Below are 13,285 nucleotides of genomic sequence, written 5' to 3' on the forward strand. Positions count from 1 at the left end.
CGCCCCTATCGAACCAGGCTCTAGCAAAACAGATTCTTGCCAACAGAATCTCACTACTTCGTCAGACACTTTGGAATGCGTGTAGGAAACTGATGGCAGACAAAGAGTTCTGCACATGAATGGCACTGAGCCAGAAATATCGATCAAGACAGTCATGTCACAACATGGCGTTTTGCCACTTGATGTAGCAGTTTTAACCCCGCAGCAACAAACACCCAGCGAACCATTAACTAAAAGGGAACGCAAACGCCTAAGAAAAATAAGGCTCAACAAACAGAATAAGAGTCAAGCTATAGTAAAGACTTGTCAAAATCAGGCACAACAAGTACCCACTACACCTGGTCCAGGCACAAACATGCAGGAGGCAGACATTGAATACGAGTTGAGGGGAACCATGGCCAACGCAAGTCCCCCCAGAAATAAGTCTGAATCTAGACCTCAAGCCGATCACTGTGGAAAGTCCACACTCCCGTTAGACTCAACATCTGCAAAGGCAAGCAGCGATAAAGCCTATATAGTATCATCCTTCCCTAACTAACAGCAGAAATAAGATGGTCACAAGCATAACCCAATACTTCACTAAACAAGCAAATATTCCCAATAGAAAAAGTATGGCTGAAACTAATCCAACTCCTAAAACGACTCGACCATGGGCAATTAATGCAGATTCATTACTTACAGCAAACGGCGAAACAAGTACATCTCAAACCTTCGCCAAAGCACCTAATACCCAATACAGAAAAAACATGGCCGAAGGAAATTCACGGCCTAAATCGACACAACCATCGGGAAATCAAGCTATTACATCTCCCACACTAGGCGAGCAAATTGAGACTCGAAAAACAGAAAACGGTGTAACAAAAATTACTCACCTGGAAATTCAGTACAATTGAAACATTAAATATTTAAGTACGAATCACATTGAAATTGTACTAATCCCAGGTGCAAAAGGGAGAGAAATGACGGTGGTAACATAGACTGAGTCAAAAGTTATGACGGATTTCTGGCGAAATGGGAAATCGAAATAAAATCAATCGATACAGAACAGTGTCCTGGCCCACTATGGCCAACAATAGTACTCAGAATGGCAATAGCCAGTGCATTACTCCATGGGGCGGCAGGACCCACCGACAGCGCCCTGGGTAGCTGGCCCAATCTACGCATCACCCACCAGGCAGCACTAGGAACAGCTTGTCAAAACAGTAAAGTTCAAATTTCAACTACTTGGGGCATAGAGCCTGAAACAAGTGAGGCATGAGTAAATAACTTACAATTGTGCTCTTGGAACATCAATGGCATCGACAACAAAACAGAAGACACAGACCTCTTAAATTTTATAAGAAAATGTGATATCTTACTCTTCCAGGAAACATGGGTGTTGGAAAGTGGATTAGTGATAGGGGCAAATGTAGGTCTGCCACTGGCAATAGGGCCACTAACACATGATTGGACTCAGCATAGGTCTTAGAAGATTATTCCTATGCTCAACTATTGGTAGCTTGGCTGCGAGCAGGCAGGCTTAACTTCAAAGACAGGTATGTAAAGCAATTAAAAAAACACCAATTCAGTAAATAATTAAGACACAACACATAACAAAAATCCAACATCAATTTATAAAAATAGGAACTATTTTTATCATTGAAATGCCACCAAACCGACAAAAATCCAATGTAGGGTACCGGAGATATGAATTTTCAAAGATTTAGCATTATATAGCGATTCACAAAAATCGGCCGTTTGCGCCCGCAAAAAGGGCTTTTGCGATGCATGAAACTGAAAGGCTCTCGCAATTTAAGGATTCACAATATATTGCCATTTCTTAAATTGCGATTGCATTTAAGGAATCGCAAATTGTGATTCCTTACATGCAATGCATGATGAAATCACAAATAGCGATTTTGCTAATAGGTGACGCAAATTACCATCAATTTGAACTTGATGGCAATTTGCAAAAACGTTGAAAAGTGCACTAAAGTGCATTCTTCAAAGTTGTAAGTTGTACGTTACATACACACATGCCCTTGGGGCATGTGTGTGCGCAACATGTGTGCACTGTTCAATTTCAGGGTGCATCAGTGTGTCCTTATGACACCCTTGCACCGTTGAAATTGCATGTGCAATTTGCGAGTACCTATTGGTACTCGCAAATTGCGCATGCAATCTCCCATTCATTCCTATGGGCCTGTAGGCCCATAGGAATGAATGGGAAGGCATTCCTTAAATTGCGAGTCGCAATGTGCGAGTCGCAATTAAGGAATGTTCATACATGCATAGGCTTTTGCAATTCCTTAATTGCGATTCCTTAATAATCACAATTAAGGAATCGCAAAAGCCTACATTGATGCATGTTACCCTTAGAAACCTATTTGGATATCGGGTCGCGATAGACCGGCTCCAAGTCAAAGTTTCAGGCAGACCGCGATGGAGCCCTGAGGGGCTACCACTCGCAGTAGGTTCTGGTCACAGTTTTTACCTTCGGACTTAGAAACTTTTCTGGAGCTTTTCTTCCCGGGGTCCCTCGAAGCTCTCAGCAAGTCCGTATTCGGTGAGGGTTCGCCGGATAGCCTTGCAATGAGCTCCCGGTCAAACTTATGGAAGTCCAACCTCCGGAGTGTTTCAGCAGGGCAAACCCAGGATCCAGACTGACATGCGGTTGAAGGCAGGTGGCTTAGCTTTCGCGGTTGCTCCCGGTCAGCTTTTCTTCGTTCGGCCTTAGAAACGTTTTCGGAGCTTTTTCTCTTGGGGTCCCTCGATGCTCTTCACCAGGCCGGATTTAGTGAGGGTTCACCGGCCTTGGATTTCTTTTACTCCCGGTCAAACTCTGGAAGTTGGACCTGCAGAGCTTTTAGCGGGACGAACCTGGATGGCTTGGCCGGCTCTCGGTTGAAGGCAGGCGGCTTGGCTTGCCAGGTTGAGTCGGTCCCTCTATGGAGATTTTTTTCAAAGTTGCTCCAAAGTTCTACAAACTTCTTGAACTCCTTCCTGAAGTTCCTCCAGGGGTCCCAAAGTGTCTCAAACTCACTCCAAGGGTCTGGAACCTCCAAGATGGTCCTTGAAAGTTGAGGACTTCAGTTCCCACAATCCACTTGGACAAAACCCTTACAAATCCACTGGTGTTCTCAAGGTTGAGGATCCTTGGCGGTGATGGTCCAGGTGAGCTCTGTTAACCTGTAGCCTACTGGGAGTCCACTCTTTAGTTCTTTTGCAGCAAGGTAATCCATAGGGCTGTAGTTTCAGCTGGTACAGTCTTCAGAGGACAGGCTTTAGAACTTTGCACCCCCAACTTATCAGCATGGCAACGTCTCCTTCCTTAAGTTTCAAGCAGCAGATCGGAGAGGCTCTGACCCTCTCAGATACTTATTCCCAGTTCTCTGGGTCACTGCTGACCAATTGAACTTCCCAAAAATATGACCACATCCTGTAGAGTGTGGCATTATGTTGTCCCAGAGTGCACCAAATCCTCCAAATTCAATATGGCAGATTTTCCAGCAGGGAGGTATGAGCTGGCTAAACACACCCCTAGGATGGCTTACTTTCACTAAACACTCCCCATTGCATCTGTGCATTCCTTCCATATGCCTGGCTCTAGCTGAGGTGAAGAGTTTAGAGTTGTAAATTACACTAAGGCCTCCTCTTCCCTTTGAAGACCATGGTTTATGACTCCTCTCCTGCCATTGCATTCCTGTGTAGTAGCACACTGCCCTCCCAGCACAGCTGGTTAACCCCAGGGGCTCTTTATCACCTCTTCAAGGCAGCCTGGCTAATCCACTTAACACTGACCAATCAGGACAGACCACTGGAAGGCTGAATCTGGACTTACAAACAAGAAAGTCTTATAACTTTTTTATGTACACTTTAGGAGAAATTCAACAATACCATATTCTTGAGTTTACCAATACCATTCCGTGAAATCTTTGAATTGGACTTCTAGCCCTACCCTATCAAGAGTTATTAATAAATAACTTCCTACCACGTTAACCTATGTAGCAGGGGATTTGCAATAGGAAAAATGACTTGGGCCATTTTTCCAGCACCTGGACTTACAAAAATATATGTTATAAGTACCTGTCTTATATCTAAAGGACCCCCACCCTAGGTCACCTAGGGGAGACCCTGGGGGTTACTCATATGCCAAAACATTGTAGGTTATCCATTTATGGGTGCCCCAACCCCAAAGTTGAGTTTTAGCACAATTTACTTTTTAAAAGCAGTCCTGCCACCCAGGGCCACTTTTGAAACTCACTGCAGGCTTCAGCAGTGCACACATGCAATTGCAGAAAAGCTGCTGGCCTCCAAACTGCCATGCCCTATTTATACTAGGGGCTGATAGGTAGTTTCAATCCCCCTGCCATAATATGCACCAGGGCATTGGGGGTAGGTCATGCCAATCACAGGGGTACCCCATACCATAGTGTATCCTAGTGTAGGTAGGTGATTTCACTGTATTCTAAATGTGTGTCTTTCAGCATTGCATTAGCCCTGGGCCTGGTTAGGCGGAGCCCAGGGCACAGGATGACTTTGCAACATAGCTCCCCAAACGAAAGGTGATGGGTTACTAGCCTACATTCTGGTAGTCCTCATCAGCTAAGTGGAAAAACCTGAAAAGTCCATCCGCATTTGCATGGGCAACCCCAGGTCTGTGTTCCACTGTAAAATCCATGCCCTTTAGGGAAATGGACCACCAACAGCTTGGGATTCTCCCCTCTCATCTGCATGAGTCATATGAGAGGCCTGTGGTCAGTATGAACACGAAAGTGAGTCCCAAACAAATATGGTCTCAACTTTTTCAGGGAACAAACCACAGCAAAAGCCTTTCTCTCAATGGCACTCCACCTCTGCTATCTGGGAAAAAGTCTCCTGCTAATAAAGGCAACTGGCTGATCAAGGCCCCCTTCATTTAGCTGTGACAACATTACCCCAATCCCTTGCTCTTAAGCATCTGTCTGAATCACACATTTCTTTGTGTAGTCCAGGGCTAGTAGCACTGGTGCTGAACATATGGCAGCTTTCAGAGTGTCAAAAGCCTTCTGACACTCTGGGCTCCAAATCACCTTCTTGGGCCTCTTTTTAGAAGAGAGTTCTGTTAGGGGCGGCACAATGGTCCCATCATTTTGAACAAACCTTCTATAATACCCTGTCAGTCCAAGGAATGCCCTGACCTGAGTTTGGGTAACAGGAGCTGTCCAATCCAAAATAGTTTGGATTTTAGCTTGGAGAGGCTGTGCATGGCCCTCACCTACCAGGTGGCCCAGGTACACCACATAACTCTGCCCTATTTTGCACTTGCTTGCCTTAATAGTCAGGCCTGCCTGCTGCATGGCCTGAGGCACTTCCCTTAGGTGGCTTAAGTGATCACCCCAGGTAGAACTGTATACAGCTATATCATCCAGGTAAGCTGCACTGAACTTTTCCAACCCAGACAAGACCCTGTTTACCAACCTTTGGAAGGTGGCAAGTGCATTCTTTAAGCCAGAGGGCATTACCTTGAACTGATATTGTCCCTCTGGTGTGGAGAATGCTGACCTCTCCGTTGTTCCATCAGTTAGGGCAATCTGCCAGTAACCTGAAGTCAAATCAAAAGTACTCAGGTACTTAGTAGCCCCTAACCTATCAATGAGCTCATCAGCTCTAGGTCTAGGGTGAGTGTCAGTCTTTGTAATGGCATCCAATCCTCTGTAGTCCACACATAACCTTAACTCCTTGGGTCCCCCCTGAGGATTAGGTTTAGGTACCAGCACCACTGGACTGGCCCATGGACTCTCAGACGGTTCAATTACCCCAAGTTCCAGCATCTTAGCAACCTCAGCTTTAATGCTGGCTCTGACATGGTCAGACAACCTGTACAATTTATTTTTGACAGGTAGGCTGTCACCAGTGTCAATGTGGTGCACACACCACTCAGTGATGCTTGAGGTCAAAGAGAACAGACCAGCAAACTGCTCGAGCACTTGCTTATAGTCTCTGTGCTGCAGGTCTGTCAACATGGGAGAGATCACAACTCTCTCCACTGACCCATCTTACACATTAGTGGAGAGGAGGTCAGGCACAGGCTCACTTTCCTCACACCCTCATCAGTGATCATGGTCATGTCTGCCCTGTCATGGTGGGGTTACAATCTACTCACATGCAGGACCCTATGAGGGTTCTTGGGGTGCCAAGGTCAACCAAATAGGTAACCTCACCCTTATTTTCCAAGATTGCATAGGGTCCACTTGTCATGGAGGGCCGAGGGAGCTACAGACTCCAACACCCATACTATTTGTCCTGGAGTATACTCAGGCATAGTAGCCTTTTGATCATACCAGTGTTTTATGAGCTCCTGCCTGGCCTCCAGTTTTCTGTTTGCCTTGTACATGTACTCTGCCATTCTACATCTCAGGCCTAGCACATAGTCAAGTACATTGTCCTTTGCTTCTTTAAGAGGCTTCTCCAAAAACTCTCTCAGCAGGCTCAATGGCCCCCTCACGGGGTGTCCAAACAACAACTCAAAGGGACTGAAACCAACCCCTTTCTATGGCACCTCTCTGTAGGCAAGCAGCAAGCATGGGAGGAGAACATTCCATCTCCTCCTGGGTTTCTCTGACAACCCATTCATCATGCCCTTCAGGGTTTTGTTGACTCTCTCAACAAGACCATTTGCTTGTGGGTGATAGGGTGTGGTGAACTTGTAGTTGATACCACACTCATCCCACATAGCAGTCAGATAGCAGGACAGGAAGTTCATGCCCCTATCTGATAGCACCTCTTATGAAAAGCCGACTCTAGTGAACATACCAAGCAGTGCTCTAGCCACTGCAGGAGCATCAATGGTTCTAAGAGGGATTGCTTCAGGGTACCTAGTGGCATGGTCCACTACCACTAAGATATACCTATTCCCTGATGCAGTAGGTGGGTCCAAGGGACCAACAATGTCCATCCCCACCCTTTTAAACTGGACTCGGAGTACTTTCTACTGGCTAATCAGTAAGTGCTACCTCGTTGGGTAAATGTATAGTGCTTTTCCTACACTACAACTGCGTAAAGGGCCAGAAGAGTTGTCTACAGTGACCATGTGTGTCTTTAACGTTGCCACGGCGCCGACGGGCCCCGGGGTTCCGTGAGTCAGCTGTCCATCATCGTGGGGGAAAGGGCGGGAAGACGATTTCCACCGCTGGTGTGTGTGGCGGGGCTTCCATGCAGTTCACATGCCGCTTGTTTATAAAGTGCCAGAGTCCGATCAGAGCAGCAGATGAGGAGACAGAACCTCCTGGCGTCAGGAGTTACACGGGGGTTGAGCTCGAGAAAGTCATGGATGCACAGAGCTCCATCGAGGATCACAGCTAATTTTTGACGGTAGATGTGGGGAGAAAAGCACACCTGCCCAGCCTCGACCTAGTTACTCCCGAATGTTTTGTGCTGATTAATACGTTACTGAATTTGAGCTCCAACTCGGGCAGCTGCTTTATTTATATCTGTAAGTGCTTCCTGTTGAGGTTTAATTTTTGTGACAGGAGCATTGTGCCAGAATGAATCCTGTCCTGCATATGTCTGTTCCGGTCATGGATCGCGGAAGTTTCGACATTTTCGCGTTCCGCGCGGAACGCGAAAATGTCGAAATGTCGCAATTTCCGCGATCGGAACGGAAATCTCGCCCACCCCTAGTCACAGCACATACCCACCCAGGGACCTCCAATATTTTCATATGGAGTACTCTCTCCACCTTTGACCACACAGAGGCTTCAAGATCTTTGCCCAGTAAACACTGGACTGGGAGCACCCTTTACACAGCTACCTTCATAGGGCCTGTCACACCTCCCCATTCCAAATCCACCACAGCCATAGGATGGAGTTTGGTAGTGCTGTCTGCCTACGTCATCTGGTGAAACTCACCAGGTAACAACCTCTCTAGAGGCACCAGCTCATCCAGGACCATAGTTACACTAGCCCCTGTGTATCTGATAGCCTCAACCTCAGTTCCATTCACTTTAGGCCTCTCCTTGTACATGTCCATGTTTTGAGGTAAGGCAGCAAGGTTTGCAATATTCACCCCACCCAGGGACACTAAGGTTGCTTCCACCACCTGACTACCTCTCTCTGGGGCACCACTCTCCACCCCTACACTGACACTGGCAATCCCTGTGGATGGCCCCTTAGAGGGGAGTTCTTAGCACAGACAGCATCTCCCTGTTTGTGCCCTGGCTGGTTACAGTCATAGCACTTGCCCACTTTTGAGGGGTCAAAGAACCTACTATTCTTTCCCTGAAACCCCCTCCCTTTGAATTTGGGTTGGCTCGGGCACACCCCTCCTTGTGCAGGTTTTTGTGGGTCTTTAGAGGACTCTTTCTGGTTTTGACCTTCCTTCCCTGGGGCTTTACCTTGAAGAGGGACCTGTCACCCTTTCTTCTGGTCACTTCCCTGGTGCTGAATGGAAACCCGGGTTGTCACCCACTCATCAGCTGCTTCCCCCTGCTCTCTGGGGTCTGTAAGCATAGAATCCACTAGATACTGGCGTAATTTCTCTTCTGCACAATGAGTCAAAATATGTTCTTTCAAAAAGAAATTATACAATGTGTCAACTTTGTTACCAACACTCCAGTCTTCCAGTGCCTTCACTAAAATGTCCACAAAGTCTACCCAAGACTTTGAACTCAATTTCTGGGTGCCTCTAAACTTCACCCTGTACTGCTCTGGAGTCAGACCATATCTCTTAACTAAGCATGCCTTCATCTGCTGGTATGATTCTGCATCCTCTCCCTTCAGGGTCAGGAGCCTATCCCTCTCAGCTACTGGAATCAGCTCCCATAGGAGTGTATCCCAATACGTAGAGTGGACCCTACTCATTTCAAGGGCCCTCTCAAAAGCTACTAGCCAACTGTCAATGCACTTCCCCTGGACATCTCAAAACCTTCAACATTTTCAATGCCACTATTTCTTGTGAACGCCTCATCCCTCTCCCATCTCTTCTCAGCCAATTCCGATTTCTCCTTCTCCAAGGCAATCAAAGCTAATTGAGCCTCAAGCTGTCTCTCTGGAAGGGACAGTGGTGGGTACTGAGTAATGGACCCTTCCCCACTCCCACCATCCGGATTCATAGGGCTAACATTAGAGATAATGGAAGAGGGACCATCCTTACCCCCCTCTTGGGTGAGGTTGGGGGAACACTCTCCATCCCCCTTGAATATCCTCAGCTACCCCAGCCAAGACCTGTAGTGACTTAAGTAACCCTGCCTTCCTAATCCTGTTGGAAGCAGGCAGCCACCTAAGCCTACACTGATCAGCTATCTTGAACTGTGACAGTTTAGCCAAGTCCAGCTCCATGGTTCCCTAGTTTTGGGTCACAACAACTAGGCACAACAGACTTAGAACAATGTGGAAAAATCAAAACAATGGATTAAAGACAGTTTAGTCCAAATTCCAAAAATCAAACTCAAATATTTTGCTCTAGGGCAATTTAGAGGATTTTTAGAATCTTTATTCACTTTACTGAAAGGTGAACTTTTAAACACAAGTCCTCATCCCCACCCCTGAGCAATAAATGTTGGAAAGTGGATTATTGTTAGGGGCAAATGTAGGTCTCCACTGGCAATAAGGCCACTAACACATGATAGGACTCAGCATAGGTCTTAGAAAGTTATTCCTATGCTCAGCCCTTGGTAGCTCAACGATTTTGAAGAATATCATCTGTACGCCACCAAGGGAAAAGCATCAGGTAGAGCATCTGGTGGCCTATCAATGTACTTAAACACCACTATACCTTGGTTATCTGAATCGATTGACATAGGACAAACCTGGCTCCAATGCATCAAAATCTCGGTATTACAACACCCTTCCAATACATACATGCATACACAGGAAAAAAATCACTACTAATATGCAATGTGTACATTCATCCAGGAACAAAAGCAAAAATTTAGAAAATTGAGACTTTAACAGCCAAACTACAATCTACCTTCCCTCAAGCAGGAATTGTGCTGTCTGGCGATTTCAACATGTTTTTATTATCAGAGGACCCGGGTCAAAACAAATTACAAAACAAATTTAAAGGAAAAAAATACCTTTTCGCTAATTACAAATCACCACAAAAAAGATCGTTATGGTAACCTTTGTGCCCTATCATTAGCCGAAATAGGGATGCTTACTTTAAATGGACGACTCCCACAAGATCAACCAGCTGCACCGACCAAAATATCCAAGAATGCAAACTCCGTCCTAGATTACACAATAGTGGACATAGAAATACTACAAATGACCTCCAGTTACCAAATCATTCACAAACTGGAGAGCTATTATAGCCTTCAGGCAATTGATCTGCTTATCCACACTGCAAGGGCAGCCAGAAGTAATGATCTGTTGGAAGTCCCTAGCCCATATAACCTAAAAAGGCTTGTGAGGAACGGCAATAACGACAGCGAATTAATGACTTTCATCAAAAATTTAACGGCAAAAACACCAGCAAAACCTACTAATCAGACATGGACAAACTGGGAAAATATGATTACGACGTTAATCTTGAAATTTCCAGCACGGAATAAGCCCTATGAAAACAAATGCAGGACAGCAATACCAGAGTTTGTTAGCTCGTTAGCAGGCAAAAAAAGGGCACAAAATCAGGAAATAAGAAAACTACTCGGAAATGCCCATACATCGAGAGAAGGTGCAAATCAGTAAATACGTCATTTAAGGCAAAAATATAAATGGGAAGTATGGACCGCAAAGAAAGCACACCAAACAAAAACTTGGCTAAAGCTGCTGCAGACAATTGAATAACAACAATAAGTTCTGGGCAGAAATAAATGACATAGCAAACGGCTGCTTCCGCCACCATAATGCAAACATCTTAGAGGCAGACTGGAAAGCCTGTTTAAACCACAATAACAAGAACGTAAATAGGGAAATCTACCAGCTAACAAAGCTTGATAAATGACCACAAAAAATAGATCACAAGGGTACCAAAAACCCCAAAGACCAGCTTGCCTTGCATCAAACAGAAACCGACTGCGCCCTGCCTCAACCGGAAATCGAGCATGCAGAAATCGCATCTGAGGACAACTGGATTCGAGATAACCAAGTTGAAACTGTAATAAAAAAACTTAGATCTAGCGGAGCACCAGGTTCAAACGGCCTGCCAAACGAGCTCTTCAAACAAGACAAATCTTTTTGGGCAGAATATTTCACACCACTGTTCAACTACGCCTACCAGTCAAAAATCATACCTGCATCATGGAGAATGAGTGTTCTCCACCCAATATTTAAAGCTGGCTCCAGATCAGATCCGGCGAACTACAGATTAATCGTGCTCATAGACAAGAAGGTAAAATATATGTGTCAAATCTTCTAATAGAGCTCGAAGACTCGGTAACCTCCAACGAGATTCTGCCAATTTCCCAAATGGGTTTTAGACCCGATACAAGCACTATGTGCAACCTCTTAGCCCCCAATCTCCTAGTCGAAAAAGTGCAGTGGAAATCCACCAAGCTATACACGTGTTTTGTTGATTTCAAATCAGCGTTTGGCATGGTACCCAGAGATGTTCTGTGGCAAAAGATGGCAAAATGGGCATCCCTCCACGATTATTATGGGTTATAGTTAACCTGTATTCAGCGACTTGGGTCAAGATAAAGCTAGGAAATGGTGAAAAAACCACAGCGAGGAAACCAACGTACATCGATTTAAAACAAGGATGCGTGCTAGCACCCAGCTTCTTTAATATATTCACCTCAGACCAGTGGCGTAACGATAATTCAACTCTGTCAGGAGCTCCCCGGCCGAAGAGCAGTGCTGAGGGGTCCCCCTGGAGATTGGGGGCCCCCCGCACTTCGGGGGATGCGGGGGCCTGTGTTACGCCCTTGCTGCAGACCTAGACAAATGGCTTGCAGATGTTCAAAGCGATCCACCAAAGCTAGCTCACCGCCAAATCAGAAGTCTGCAGTACGCAGATGAAATTGTCCGATGTAGCCAGACCCCAGTAGGGCTACAACGCCTGATCACAAAGCTATTGGAATATACAGAGGAGCACGGTCTGCTACTAAATTACAACAAAACCAAGGTCATCTGTTTTTCAGCAAACACAGTGCAAAACAGAAAAAAACACAAGTGGTTCGCAGCAGGGAACAGCATAGAGCAAAACGGCTCCTACAACTATCTGGGAGTAGTGGTTGATTCGAGATTCACACTCAAAGAACATCTAATCAAAAGAAGATCACAGGAAAATAAACTACGTTTCGGATTAAATACCTTAAAGCAGAAACTAAAGTGTCCATCAAACTCCTACTTACTAAAAGTAATCACGGCCAAGTTCCTTCCATCTCTTACCTACGGCTCCGAGTTACTTAAAGGCCAAGATCCAAAGCAACTGAATCTTCTACAAACAAGCCTTTTTAAATCAGTCTTTCCGATTCCGCAATTTACTTCTCACGCACAAGTGCGCTTGGAATTTGGGTTGTCTAACCAAATCAAAGTAAGGCAAGAGGCGATAATAAAACTGTGCTGGAAACTAAGAGCTGCCTAGGAAGAGTCTTTGCTCGGGCATTTCTGGACAGAACTGAAGAACCAGCCAAAAGGCAAGAAAGACTGGCCAACAGCACTGGAACATGCCCTAACCATGCTAAATCAGCATGACGCCTGGGAAACAAAATACAGCTTCCCTGCTTTAACAAAAATAGTTAACAAGGCAGCAAAACAAATAGCCTGGCTAATGGATAAAGCTGAACGTCACAAAGAAAAAACACAGCTGGATGGTTGTATCCTCATATGAAATAGGTACCCCACAGCCATATCTCGTCCAACACATAACTCCATCCGTGCAGCAGTGTCTACTTCTGACCTGGCTGGGAGTTTTTATCTCAAAAGATCTGGTTCCCACATGGAAACAAACATGGATGACCACCCAGTGCAGACTTTGCAAACAGGCGGAAGTGACACTCGTACAACTTTTGTAAATTTGCCCATCTGTGAGCAACTTGAGACAGCACTTTTTACTCCACGCTTTCCGTTCACTTCAAGTCAGATCGTGCCAACCAGCTGTAATGGCACTATTAATCAGCCATACTTTGCAATTTTCAAGTACGGCAGCTAAATTTCTGCAAATAGTCAGCACACAATTACAAAAAACAATCAGATAATGCTTGTTTTAGAGTGTATTAACATATGGTCACCACAATACTTGTACATTTTGCACAAGTCTTTAATCTGGTGGTTGCCATAAAGGGCTCAGCAGAGGATGTACAGCTTTGTAGTTGGTATTAACAAACTTGCAGGACATTTTCTCAATGTTAACATTTAACACTGCAATTCCTTTCACGACCTA

Source organism: Triturus cristatus, chromosome 5_2 (genome assembly GCF_964204655.1).
Source record: "Triturus cristatus chromosome 5_2, aTriCri1.1, whole genome shotgun sequence".
In the NCBI taxonomy this organism is placed as follows: domain Eukaryota; kingdom Metazoa; phylum Chordata; class Amphibia; order Caudata; family Salamandridae; genus Triturus; species Triturus cristatus.